Here is a 14310-nt window from a genome sequence, read left to right on the forward strand (position 1 = left end):
CATCCACCTACCTATCATCTCTCAATCATCAGTCTTCTTTTTTTTCCCCTCCTTTTTTTCTATCTCTTTTTTTAAAAGCGCAAGTTCTCTCCTCTAACTATTTCCAATCCAACACTGCAGGGTAGGTACACTTTAGTTTTCCTACCTTTCTGTATTGTACATCTCTCTTCCAGGGAGGAATGAATCTGTTTCCTACCCCTGATATTTACTCACTGCTAATCCATCCCATTGCCCTTGCCACCCTCCCCCACTTAGGCATCTTTCTCTCTTCACTCTGTGTCTGCTTCTACTGGATCCTCTTCCACGAGAGTCCACTTCAGGAGAGGCAGATCATAGGTGCTTGAGTCCCCATTCAAGACTGGCTCGTCTCAGTCAGGATGTCCTTATATCCCAATGCAGGTCCTTTACCTCCAGTGCCCGGGTAAACCCTTCTCTGTGGATCTTCCCTGACTCAGGCCTGCCAACTTTGCTGATCTGCCATAGCCTTCCTACCACCAGGGTGGAGGACCCTTTACTCTGTGCGCTTATGGCTTTAGGGCTGTGTTGTTCAAGGAAGGAGGATAGGAGAAAAGGGAAATGCAAGGATTCTTTCTGCTTATTTTCTTTTTTAGAGGCTTCTTGCACATCTTTTCCCAGGCCTTTGTTTTCATTTGTCCATGTTTCTTTAGGTTACACATGGATGGAGAGACATCTTGAAGTCAGAACCTCTTAATTCTGTGGAGCTGGACTTCTAACTCATGGCCTCGTGCATGTCAGGCAAGCTCTATGCCTTTGAAGTTTGCTTCTAATCTTGAACCTCCTGTGTCTGTTCATGACCAGGCTTGTTCCATGGAAGGTGGTCACATGTTTAAGGGTCATGCTTACAGGATTTATTTTGGAAATGTCACCGTGACACACAACTGTCCTGCATTGTTTTAGCCAAGCTGTAGTTGGATATTGCTTTTTATCTCTCATGTTGCCTGGTCACACTATTGGTAATATTGTTCCTTTCCACCAACATTGGCACATGAACCCTGGCTGCCTGGTTGAGTGATTTCTTCCTGCCTAAACACAGCCCACAAACCCCAAGTGGGTTCTTTCCTAGAGAGCAGCAGGAATGCCAGGAGACTTGGTTTTTTGTTTGTTCGTTTGTTTTCTAGACAGTGTCTTTCAGTGTAGCTCTGGCTGTCCCAGAACTTGCTCTGTAGCTCAGGCTGGCCTCAAACTCATAGAGATCCACCCTGCCTCTGCCTCCTGAGGGCTGGGATTAAAGGAGTGCACTGCCACGTCCAACTGAAATTTATTTCTTGTTTCTTCTGTGTCTCTGGGTGAGACAGCTCAAAGGTCCTGAGAGTGATCTTTGCTGCCATCAGGATGAGTGAAGGGGGGAGTAAAAGGCATTCCTCCTGTGGTCTGATGCTCTTTATTCAACAGTGCTAGAAGCCAGAGAACCCTTAGATTTTTCAATATTAAAATCCATGCCCTCCTTTAAGCCAGAGCAAACTGGGATTCACTTAGATAGAAAAGGACTCACTCCTGGACAGAGCTGCAAATGAAACGGTTCTGAAACAGATGGCTTTGTAAACATGCATGGTTAGTGGACACTGTGTACATGCGTGTGAAGGATCCATGCGGTATCAGCTACTGTCTCATTGTGTTGAGAAGAAGCACCTTACAAAAGCAACATAGGGGTGGAAGGGTTGACTTTGGCTCACAGTTCGAGGAGATCCAGTCCATCATGGTGGAAACATCAAGGCTGCTGGAATGTGAGGCAGTTGGTCATGTTGTGTGTTCAGCCAGGAAACAGAGGGGGACAAAGGCCTGGGTTTAGTTTGCTTTCCCCTTTTTGCTGAGTATGGGACCACAGACTAAATAAATGAAATGGTGCCCAAAGTTAGGGTGGGTCAATCCATCTCAGCTTACCATGTCTGGGAACTCCTTCACTGACATGCCCAGAAATCCTGTAATATTAACTATCAGGCTCCTATACCCAAAGTGCCCTGACTCTGCTCCTTCTGCTCCCCACTCTCCCCTTGGATAGGTTCTCATGTACTTTAGGCTGGTCTCTAGCTCCATACATAGCTAGAAAGACCGTGAAGTCCTGGGGCTTCTGCCTCCTTTGCGAGTGCTGGGTGTCAGGGCTGCACCAGCACAGTACTTCAGATGGATGGGAATGGGGCTCCACATGCCTGTACCCACCCCTTGGTCCTGAACTCCTTTGATTCTCCGCTGTGCTGTGGAAAGACCGAGAACTCTACAAAACAAAAATTAAGCACAGCCATAGAGCACGGGATATGTAATTTGTAGAATTCCCCTCCACTGTGGGATCCAAATTTAGCTTTCAAAATCCATCACACTCACTACAGACTTGGTTGAATGTTTACAGACTCTAAAATATCCCCTGGAATAACTTTTGGGAATATAAAACTATTAAGCCAGTGTTAATCTCACTGGGCCAGAATAAGAGCACCACCACATTTTTTTGAGCCAAATTTGAAGGAAACTATTCAATACTGGCCAGGGTGATGGACACTGGTCACACCCATACCTGGGATTCCCAGAGAATGCCCCAAAATGACATTAGTTAGGTGCTTACAAAGGCAAACCCTACACGACTTTGTACAGCCCACCTTTGTCCAATCAGGAGCAAGCATACATCCTGACAGAATGCCTGCTTATGTACCTTTTGCCTACTGCAACCAAGCACATCCTGTGTAGTTGGGGCAGCCAGCCTTCTTTAGAGATGTGAAAACATGAGGCCTGCTATCTTACACAAACAACAGCCCCCAGCATGCTAGAAAGTTATCTGCCCTTGGGCAAGTGGGGTTTGTAGGTTAGAGGCTTATTTTTTTTTCTGGATCTCTTAGGTGTTGTAATTAAAACATAATGCTGGTCTCACAGTAGATAAAATATTAACTAAATCAAGCCAGACTCTAGACGAGCAATTGTGCCTGGGAGCTTCTGGAAATTTCCTCCCTGTTGCAGAAGGTGGTGTGGGTATCATCTGGGACAAGGAGGGCTCCTGTGGTGCACAGATTCTCTGGCAGCTCTTCAGCATGCTGCCCAGTGCAGGGCAGGCAGCCAGGGAGAGTCACTGAACTTTCATAAGGACCGGGACAGCCTTTCCAGAAGTCTGCTTCCCCTTTTATGAGAGACAACAGAGAGGAATACACATTTTGAGGCCCCAGACATCTCTCACTGGTGAGTCAACCCCTTGTAGGCAGAGGGAAATGGCCACATTTAGTAGTCTGAGCTGCAGAGTGGTTATCCTAGCATGGCACACACTACTCTCACATTGGAACCTAAAAGTGGTAACTCTCTTGAACAGAAACTCAAAAGGATGTTTTCGTCCTGGGAATTGAGGGACCACAATGCTGTTGTTTCTCTTTCAGGGAAACATAAGCAGATATGTTAGCCACTCATGTTTCAGAAGACCCATACTCGTTATCAGGAGGAAACTCAGCTTTATAGAACCACTTGGAATCCAACAGGAATGAGCCATGTGGCCTTAAACAAAGTGATGTAAGAAACCAAAGTCCAGGGCAGGAGAGATGGCTCAGCGGTTAAGAGGACCAACTGTCCTTCCAGAGGACCCGGGTTCAATTCCCAGAACCCACGTGGCAGCTCACAACTGTCTGAAAATCCAGTTGCAGGGGACCTGACACCTTCACACCAATGCACATAAAATAAAGTTAAATAAATCATAAAAATTATACACACACACCAAATAAGCCAGGCCATTAAAAGAAAGAAAAAAAGAAGAAAAGAAAAGAAACAAGAGTCTGGAGAGATGGCTCAGTGGGTAAAACTGCTCACGCTCAGTCATGAGGAGTGTCTGATCCAGCCCTACACAGCAAGTCAGCTTCCCCATGTTCTGGGCCCTGTGCACACATGTCCATTCACAATAAGCGTATAAATACATACACAACTATTGTAAAGTGATGAAAGAAAGAATTCATTTTCTCACTGTGCCCTGGGAATGGGTCTGGATTAAATACAAAGTATTTTGGCCGAGCCTTCGACCTTTCCCCTCTATTCTCTTTTCTCCTATTTATAGCACGGCTCCCTTGGCCCATGTCTGGCGCAGGTTCTCCGTGCTCTGTTCATTCTAGCTTGCTATTTTAAACACCGTGGGGGTCGTCTCCAGCTATAGTCCTGTGTCTCAGCAGCAAAAGTTGCTCGGCTAAGAAAGGCACAAGGCTCACTGAAGTGGTATTCAAATTAAAATATTTTTTTTTAAAAAGAATATATATTTTCCCCAGTAGCTCTGTGAATTCTTCTCAGATGTGTTTTAGGACGAGTCACATTTATTTCCTACTATGGATCTCATGTCTTTCTGACATGATCTTGTCAAATGATTGGTTCCATCATTAAAAGATAATTCAGTTTCATAGACTATGAGTAAGTCAAAAATCTTAAGCCAAACTTCAGCTTCTACTAAGAAAGTAAATGGTGTCATATCAGAAACTGAAAGGATTGCTACATGCTCACACCTTTAAATGTGCTATCTTCTCTGCAATTTCTTTTATTTTAAATGATGTTTCAAAAAAAATTTTTACCAATAAATTTTATTATTTGAAAACTATGTACACAAACACACACATAATATATTCCGATATGTCCCCATTATCCTTCCCACCACTGCTAACCTTTCTACCCCCTCCAAATCTCTTCCCCATGTTCCTGACCTTTGTTTTGTCTTCCACGAGATTAACTCTACCTGTGTGACTATGAATTTGGAACTGTCCAGAGATATTTGGTGGGCACACAAATTGGACACTCTGCCTCCTTCCCCTCTCAGAATCTGTCTACTGCTCATAGGTCAGCAGTAAGTGGTGAGGTCCCAGGAGCCCTCTTCCCCATCTCTAGTTGACTGTTGACTAGTAGGACAGTCTTGTGTAGGTCCAGTGCCAGTAACCGAGGTGGTGTGGGGCCATGATTGCCATGGCCATGTGGTGCTGATCCTACAGTGCTTGTGTTCTTTCTGCTTCCTGTCATACAGTGATCTCTGAGACTTGAGGGGTTGGTATAAACATCGTGTTTAGGCCTCAACAACTGTTTAGGCTCTCAGCAACAACTGTCAGTCACCATCAGCTGTTAGTTACCATCGGCTGTCACTCACCATCATGATGCTGTCACCATCAGCTGTCAGTCACCATCAGCTGTCACTCTCCATCAGCTGTCACTCTCCATCAGCTGTCAGTCACCATCAGCTGTCACTCTCCATCAGCTGTCAGTCACCGTCAATTGTCCCTTCTTATCTGCTATCACTCATTCTCAGGACCCTGTGCAGTCATGGGTCTCTGCATTCACCTTAACTTCCCTGGTTAAGACTGAGTGGCCTTTGTCTGCAGGTGTCTATAGACGTTTAGAAGGCAGCTTGATGCTGTCGGGGCTCCCCTAGGACCCAAGACATCATGGCGTTTTGACTGGGTTTTAGTGCCAGACATGAGTTTCCTCTTGTGGAGCGGGCCTTGGATCAGTTAGTCTTCTTATACGTTGTAGTGCATTCTTGTACGGGAGATTTTGTTCTGCAGTTTGTGATGAACTTCAGAGAGTGGATCACTGTAAACTGATCAAGAGGACACAGTTTCTACAGCCTAAAGTTCAGAAAGGAAATCTGAAAAGGAAGCAGATCAAGTTTGAGAAAGATGGCAGACCCCAAAGATCTACATAAAGGACAAATAAGTCTGGGTTTCCACCCTCTGGCCCTCCTGCTGTTGCTGACCCATTATAATAAATATTGGAAAGTCTCAGTTATTCTAGGCTGGCCTAGGGGAAAAATTACAGAGTGACTCTTATGGCAACAAATTAAAATAACTTTTGGATATATCATCTGTTCTATAGTGTACCTTTCTGAGCAAAAACTTTGCAAATATTCATTCATATATTCATTCATGCATGCATTCTTTGGTCATTTGGGGGAAATGTTTTCTGGGCAATACAGCAATACCTTTCTACTTGAGTGCTTTAACCATCTCTCTGCTCCGTCATTGGCAGCCTCAAGTTGTCTGCTGGCCATCTTGTATTCTTTCTTTAGTCTTGGGTTAGATGCCTCCATCTCTTGAAATAGAGGACCAGACCGGGGCCAAATGGATGAGTGAGGGTTTTGCGCCCTGGCTTCTTCTGACAGGGATTGAAGTACGGCCCCTGGTTGCGCACGAATAGGGGCAGAGCCGTAGATGCACAGGAAGGTGGTTTCAAGACTTCCGAGTTCTAATGAGAATGGCTGATTCTCTTCACTTAGTCCTGTAATGGGCATTCTACCAAAGTCGAGAGATTCGGGTGCTTTCCTGGAAGAGGAAGGTTCCTTTGTGGCCGCTGCTGCCTTCACAGAACCTGCTAAGCCAAGTCGCGGGCCCGCGGCAATTGCATTCTCTGCCTCTCAGCTTCTCTAAGGTACAAAACTCACTGTAATTGCAGCTTTTCATGCAGCCCACCAGGAACTCTAATCCTGCAAGGAAATCTTTATCCTCGTTTTCAGGTGAGAAGAGTGGAGCTCGCAGAGCCTGGGGGAGGCATTTTCTTCTGCTGCTTCATTGCTGCCTTGTCTTTCTTCATCATCGCTGCCCCCTTAACAGCGCCTCCTGCTGGAGGAATTCTCCAAAGAGCTCCATTTCCCGTCTCTGTTGGTTTGTTGGGTGACATCTGAAACTTGGTTGCTCCCTCTTCTTCTCCCTGCACGCAAACGGATTCTCCTATCAAAATATCTTTGGTGGGGCTGGAGATGTAACCAGCTCAGTGATTAAGAATCCTTGCTGTATGCTCCTAAGTCTGCTGCTCCTGCCCGTACAGCCATTGTTACATTCTCTACCGTTTCTTCCTGCTAGCCGACTTGCTCTAGAGCATTGGTTCTCAACCTGTGGGTCAGGACCCCATCAACAACCCTCTATCTCCAAAAATGTTTATATTAGGATTCATAACAGTAGCAAAATTACAGTTATGAAGCAGCAATGAAAATAAGTTTATGGCTGGGGTCCCCACAACATGAGGAACTGTATTAAACGGCCGTAGCACTAGGAAGGTTGAGAACCACTGGACTAGAGTCTGTCTGTCTGTGCCGTTGCTTCTCCTTCTCTCTCTTCTTCCTGTGCTGGGTTTGAGGAGGGAGGTTGCCATGAACCCAGAGCTGCAGGGTCCTGAGGGTCCCCAAGAATTGTGTGAGTCAGAACCATGAGCCTCAGGTAAAACCTGAAGCCGGACTGCAGCTTTGAACATCGTACCAGAGGGCTCAGCTAAACACCATCCAGACACCTGACCTATACAAAAAACAATCCCATGTTATGGTAAGCTGCTTGTGGTAACAGGTGGCTGACACCACCTGTCCTCGTCCCTAGCAGGGCTTGGATTGCTCACCATGGTTGCCTTCCACTTCAGGGAACTGCATTGTCCATGGGAAGCAGTTCCTAGCCAGCTGCCACATTTCCCAACATCCCTTTTTATCTGAATGGAGCCATTGACAGGTTCTCAACAATGAGAAGAGAACAGAAGCCATTTGGGTCATTTCCAGAAGGAGGAAGTTAAGAAGTGGGTGTGTTTTCTCCACCCTCTTGGCCTGTTGGCCTGGCGGAGGAGGCAGAAGGCCAAGGTCCAAGAGTCTAGAGGAGCCACAAAACAAACAGCCTGGTTGCTTTGTTTTATCTCAGAAAGGGACTTGGGAATCCTGGGCCACAGTTACGAGAGTGAGAAAAACAAACAACCTACATGATGTTAGACCACAGACTTCAGTTTTTGTTTATTATAGCAACTTATTTGCTTAGTAGTTTATCAGTTTTCTTATTTTGGAAATAGAGATATTTAAAACATTCATTAAATTCTAACTATCATAAATTGATGAGTACCCTCACAGTGATGCTGAGGTGACCAGAGAAGGAATTGCTGCTTCATTTCCTGGCTGCTGAAACCACACAGAGAGGTTGCACAGCTTGAGGTCAGTGTGTAGGTTACTGATGGGGCTAAGCCTAAACTTCACAGCTCTGGCCCAGGTCTGTTCCAAGCATCCTGCCAAGGCTCGGGCTTGCGTGGGCTGAGCTGAGGGTGAGGTTTGCTGGAAGACATTCCTATGGGAGTAGAGAGTGATTTCAAGGCTGCCCTTGTACAGCCAAACCAAATGCTTCTCTCTGCCCTGACCTCACAATTAACTGTCAGCTCATGCAAAGGACACGTAGCTATGTCGTATGCTTTTAGTGAAGAGATTAATGGGTGTGTATTTTGAAGTGATTCTTAAAATACCTTTCCTTTAAATAATGGAGTTCTTTTCTTTTCCCTTTTGGATGCCCGAGACATGTCATTTAACTAGACGTGTCAGTGAGATTTCCCACGTACTTCTGTGAAACATTTGTCTTCTCTTGACGGCCCGTGCAAGGCCCAGTGGCTCTGCCAAGCAGGGTACAGAAAGGACACACGTGCTGTGGCCTCCCCCGACTAGGCGAGAGCTCTTTCACAGAGAAAGAAATGGCCTCCTATCCCAGAGGGGATAGCATTTCAATAGAAAGTGGGTGCTGGGCCTGGTGCACAGCTGCAACACTGGCACTTGAGATGCTGAGGCCGAAGGATTGTGAGCGAGACCGTCGGGGGCTATGTAGTGACAGCCTGTCTCAAGGAGACCAAAACAGCCAGCGAACAATCCAAAGCAATGGACCGAGAAGCTGTCCTCCAGGCTTCAGTTTGGAAGCCTCTTTACTAGATAGGAGGCAGAAGAGTGCCTGGTGGTACGGGAGACAGTTCCTCCTCCTAGAGACAGATGACCTCGGGGAAGGAGAGGAACAATAAAAACAGTTCCATAGAAGTGTTTATAAGATGGCCAAAAGCAAAACTGTAAGCTGCAGTCAGAACGGAACATGTGATGGCATTTATTACCAAAGGAAGCCTGAAGTTTGAGCTACTGTGCTGCTTAAGAGATCCAGAAAACAAAAAAGCCTCTAGCCGGGGGGCTGGAGAGATAGCTCAGAGGTTAAGAGCACTGACTGCTCTTCCAGAGGTCCTGAGTTCAATACCCAGCAACCACATGGTGGCTCACAACCATCTGTAATGAGATCTGGTGCCCTCTTCTGGCCTGCAAGTATACATTATTTATTATGTAATAAATAAAATCTTTAAAAAAAAAAGTCTCTAGCCTGTAAACCCCACTTGCCCAAGGACAGATAATTTCTGGAGTGCTGGGGGCTGTTGTTCACGTGACAAGCTACGCGTTTTCACGTCTGTAACACAGGAGGTACATAGGCAGAAGTACGTCAGGATGTATGCTTGCCCCTGATTGGACAAAGGCAGATAGTAAGTAACCTTCTGGGTTTTACCTTTATAAACACTGGACTAATATAATTCATGGCCATTCTCTGGGAATCCGGGTATGGAGTAGGCCAGCGTCCATCGTCCTAGCCAAGTATTTAATAAAGTTTCCTTCGAATCTGGCTGAAAATGTGGTGGAGGTCTTGTTCTCGCCCAGTGGAAACAACAAGCCAAGAAGGAGAGATTTTCTCTAGAGTATACAAAACTTTTGTCATAGTGGTAGGAGCCTTGTATTTATCCCGGAGGCCAAACACTTCATTTTTATAAACTCTCATTTACACCCCATGCCAAGACAGCACCTGATACGTGGGGTTTATGTGCAGCAAATCTTTTTTTTTTTTTTTTTGGTTTTTTCGAGACAGGGTTTCTCTGTGGTTTTGGAGCCTGTCCTGGAACTAGCTCTTGTAGACCAGGCTGGTCTCGAACTCACAGAGATCCGCCTGCCTCTGCCTCCCGAGTGCTGGGATTAAAGGCGTGCGCCACCATCAGCAAATCTTAACTGGATACTGCAGGCGAGCTTTAAGGTTTCTCAGGCTCTGCACACCGAATCTAGGCTGGAGACAGGGACGCACACTTGTGATATAACGACGGGTGACACATTTAAATAAAATAAAGCTCTCTTTGGCCATGAAGTCAGGGAGGCTGATAAGGCTACTGGTTACTATAAAGTGTCCCGTGACCTCTGCTGTCACAGAGCATTTTTATACACAAAGTCCAAACACACTGCCGGCTGATGCTATCCTGAAAGAAATGAGCACACTGTGCCTTTCCGCGTCTGTTTTTTAAACCGTTACATGTGGGGATGCCCCGTGAGACTCAGCTGTAACTACTGGAGTGGACTCAGAATCACCTAGATTTTCCTACCTAATAGGATTTTTGTGGGCATAGTAAGAATTCGGCTATCAACGTGATTGTCGGGTTGAGAAGCTACGGAAAGAATGCTTTAGGCGCCATCTTGTGGATTCTTAGTTCAGCTTTGGGACTACATTGAGTTCAATTTAACCTGCCAGGATTAAGTTTAAAACCTGGAAATGGAGCCTGTTTCAACTGGATTCAACCGCTTGCACAGCAGTTATGAAATTGCTGTGGGAACCAAATCCTCAGAAGGTAGAGTCAGGACTCAGGGTCAACTAGACACAGCCATTCTTTGTTACTGTAACCTGGTTTTAGTCCCACTTCAAGAAAATAGGCTGTTGCCAAAAAAAAAAAACAAAAAACAAAAAAAAACAAAAAACAAAAAACAATTTCAAATCAAACAGCTTTTCAAATTTCACATTGTGATTCACTTTGCGTGTGTGTACATATGGCTTCACTGGCTGCTCTTGAAGACTGAGGTTTGGTTCCCAGCACCCACGGTGACTCTCAACAGTCTGTAACCAGTTCCAGAGCACCGGGCGGGCTCTTCCATCCTCTTCCGGCACCAGGCATGCATGTGGTGCACATATATACACTCAGGCAAAATGCTCATATGCAGAAAATAAAATAAATAGATCTTAAAGAAAAAATGGCGATAAAGTCGTTTTATTTGTATTTGTATCTGTTTTGAGTTCATGCGGCATTTCTTTGAAAATCCCCAAAAGATTCCTGAAGGAGTCTTGCTTTAGTGAGCCAAGTGATCCCAAGACGTTCACTCAACTGATTCATTGTTTCCAAGAATTACTAATTCGAGCCCAAATATTTGCTCAGTATCCTTTAAGGTTCAAGAACTGTGTCCTTGACTTCTCTGTACTTAAAGGATATAAACTCACTGTACTAACTATGAAGAAGCTATAATAGCATCAGGAATCACACTTGTGCTTATAGCGCGTGCAGAAAAGTGCGTGTATTTCACAGCTGGAGCTTTGTCTCTGAAGCCACTGAAGCAACAGCTTCGCTGATGTAGAGAACAGGAATAAACGGAGCCTCAAGACAGAGAATGATTGTCATTGATTTCAGCTCAGAGGATACTTAGCATTGGCTGGCTCAAAAATATGGGGACATCTCCTTCGTTTCCCTTATTTTTCTCTGGTTTTTTGTATCAGGCAGAGTCTGGTTGCTGCCCCTGAAGGCTGACTTACCACGAAGGAGAATATTTAAATCAATTTGCATTACCCACGGCCAGTTTTGAACTCATTGTCCTGTGGGCAGTTTTTAAAGCAATTTAAAGCAAACCAAGGGACTCATCTTTAAAACATATGTCCGGTTAATGAGTGGGAGCATGGATTGGTCGTGCACAGAGCATGGGTTTCGACAGGAGACTGACCAGGGGCCGAGTTCTAAGGCCACTTTTATTAGCGGAATGACCGCTAGCAAAGTCCTTGACCTTTATAGTCTGATTCCTCGTTTAAGTGGTTAGGGAGAATGCTTTGTGAGCATTAAATAAATATGCAATAGTTTATCACATCACAGGGATCCAATAACTATTTAAAATAAAATAAGACAACACTTTCCCTCCATTTTATAGGTTAAAATCTATTTACTAATGTCAAACAGAATATTGATTTAATGATCATTGTTCATACCATTGATTACTGTGATCTTCACTGCGGATCAGTGTCACATGGGATAAGTATTGAGAACAAAGAAATTAAAATTTAAAAAATAATTTATTATGCCGATTATGGTGTCAGGGAGTCACCAGCCTAGCCAAACTCAGCATGTTGATTCGGGGTGGACTGGTGGTGGATGGGGGTCCTTCTTTGCCTGGCAGACTTAACTACCTGTCGGGAGCATATGGAGCTCTTTTTTCTGGCCTGTTAACGTCTCCTCTTTGTTCCTTCTTGGGGGAGTACCATCACCTGGACAGTGTGGCCCAGTTTCTGCTGTGGAGCCCGCCCTTAGGAAGCTGGCATTCTCCCTTAAATCTAACGGGCCGGCCTGTTTTCACGGGCTCCTTGGGTCTCTGGTCCTTGTCATTTAAAAACAAACAGCTTTAATTCTTAGATGGAGTACAATGTGATGTCCTTACCTAAATATGAAAATCATGTTCCTCTGGTGGGGGTGAATATTATCAAATACATTTCATGCACGTATAAAGTTCCTGAAGAACTAATAAATTATATTAAATAATATCCATCTATATTACAATAAGGTGTCTACTCTTCCATATGCTTTGTTCTTTTTTTTTATTTTCGGTTTTTCGAGACAGGCTTTCTCTGTGTAACAGTTATGACTGTCCTGGAACAGACTAGGCTGGCCTCAAACTCACTGAAATCCTCCTGTCTCTGCCTCCCAAGTACTGGGATTAAAGGTGTGCACCACTACTGCCTGACTTTTTTTGGGGGGGGGAGGGAGGGATATGCCTTTTATTAAACCTTTTGAAATCATAAAGCCCTGTTACATGCCTTAGGGGCATTCTGAAAACCTGATGAGAATATACCTCAGAATCATTTATTGGCAGTAGTGTGTGTGTGTGTGTGTGTGTGTGTGTGTGTGTGTGTGTGTGTGTGAAAAAGCAAATTGTTTATCCACCAATTCCCATGCCTCACTGACTGCAGGCTGTTTGGGGAATATTAACATTGACTTTGGGGAAATGGATGCGGGAAAGACTGCTTGCTTTGCAAGCCTGAGGACTTGGGTTTGAATTCCCAGTACCCCTGTAAATAGCCAGACATGGCTGTTCATGCTTGTAACCATGGCATTAGGGGCAGGGATGGGTGGATGCTGGGAGCTCCCTGTGCTGCCAGCCTGGCTGAAATGGACAGTAAAAGTCCTCAGCTAGAGAAATGTGGGTCTTTGGTGTGGGAGCCACGTGTGTGGCTTGAAGTATTTATCCACGCTTCCGAATGCTGAGGGTGGCATACGGACAATGGCTGTCCTCATGCCTCCATGGTCGTCCACAAAGGGCTCTGAGCTACGTTAAGAGCCTTGTTCTGCAGTTCCACGACTCTCTTTTCCCACTGTAAAATCAGCTTCCTTGTTTGGGTTGTGTATTTTTTCCTAAGCTGTAAACCAGGCAGGTAAGGCAGGATCAGATGGTTTGCTGTGGTCCTAGGGAACTAGCTGGCCAGCTAATATTTGTTGAAGAGAATGTTCTTATCAGGGATAAGTAAATAGTCATAAAAAAAAGCCTTAGTTTCATGAACGCCATGAAAGCTGGTTCGAGTGTTGGCAAGGTAAACAAACGCATAGAAGCCAGAATGGTATTTCCGAGTCCATTTAACACAGGTCCGAAACGCTCCAGCGAGTCCCATCTGGAGCCAGCTTCCGGCTGCTTTTTGCAACGTTGTGGTCCAAGGAAAAAGGTGGAAATCACACTTTTTTTAAAAAAATAATATTGTGGAAGGGCAGTAGTTTCCCCTGCGGTAACAGAGAAAGTCATTTTAAGGACTGGGTGGGGAGATGTAGCTAGTGGCAGGTCAGATGCCTCGAGTGAACAGGGTTTGGGATCAATCCCTTTGGCCACAGAAGGGGATTAACTACATCTGAAGCCTCTTCTGTCTGTTCGGTTTGTGTACCTACTCGTGAAACTGTCTCAGCAGAAACTCAGAATTCAGCAGCATTTCGAGGCAGAGGACACGATGGTGTAATGCAACAATTTTGCCAGTAGGTGGCATCAGAAGCTTTTTGAGTTTCAAACGAGTTCACAACATTATTCCCAAAACATGAGACTCATTTTGGAGCCTTCGACAGGATTTTTAGCATCTGATAAGCAAAAAGGAAGAAAAAAAGATCAACCAACCCCACATAAGCAGAAAACAGTTGTAAATGCCTTTGCCATTTCAGCCAACAGCGTAGTGGAAAAGAAACACGAAGGTGTGTGTGTGTGTGTGTGTGTGTGTGTGTGTGTGTGTGTGTGTGCCTGTGCCTGGTGTGGCCTGGATGGGCCCATTCGAGAGCTACTCTGAAAGGACACAGATGGTGCAAAGTTCTGGTGTAATGGATAGTGGGGGTTTTTTGCTAACAAGTCAAGAGCTGCCTGAATGTACAGCTTAAAGGTAAACAGCGATGATTGCAAGTTGCTCAGTTGCTATTTTGAAAAGTAGATAACGAAGGGATTCTTAGTAATCTATGTGTAACCTGACACGTGGAAATCTCCTTTCTTTTCCTTCCTTCCTTCCTTCC

Source organism: Microtus ochrogaster, linkage group LG1, assembly GCF_000317375.1.
Source record: "Microtus ochrogaster isolate Prairie Vole_2 linkage group LG1, MicOch1.0, whole genome shotgun sequence".
In the NCBI taxonomy this organism is placed as follows: Eukaryota; Metazoa; Chordata; class Mammalia; order Rodentia; family Cricetidae; genus Microtus; species Microtus ochrogaster.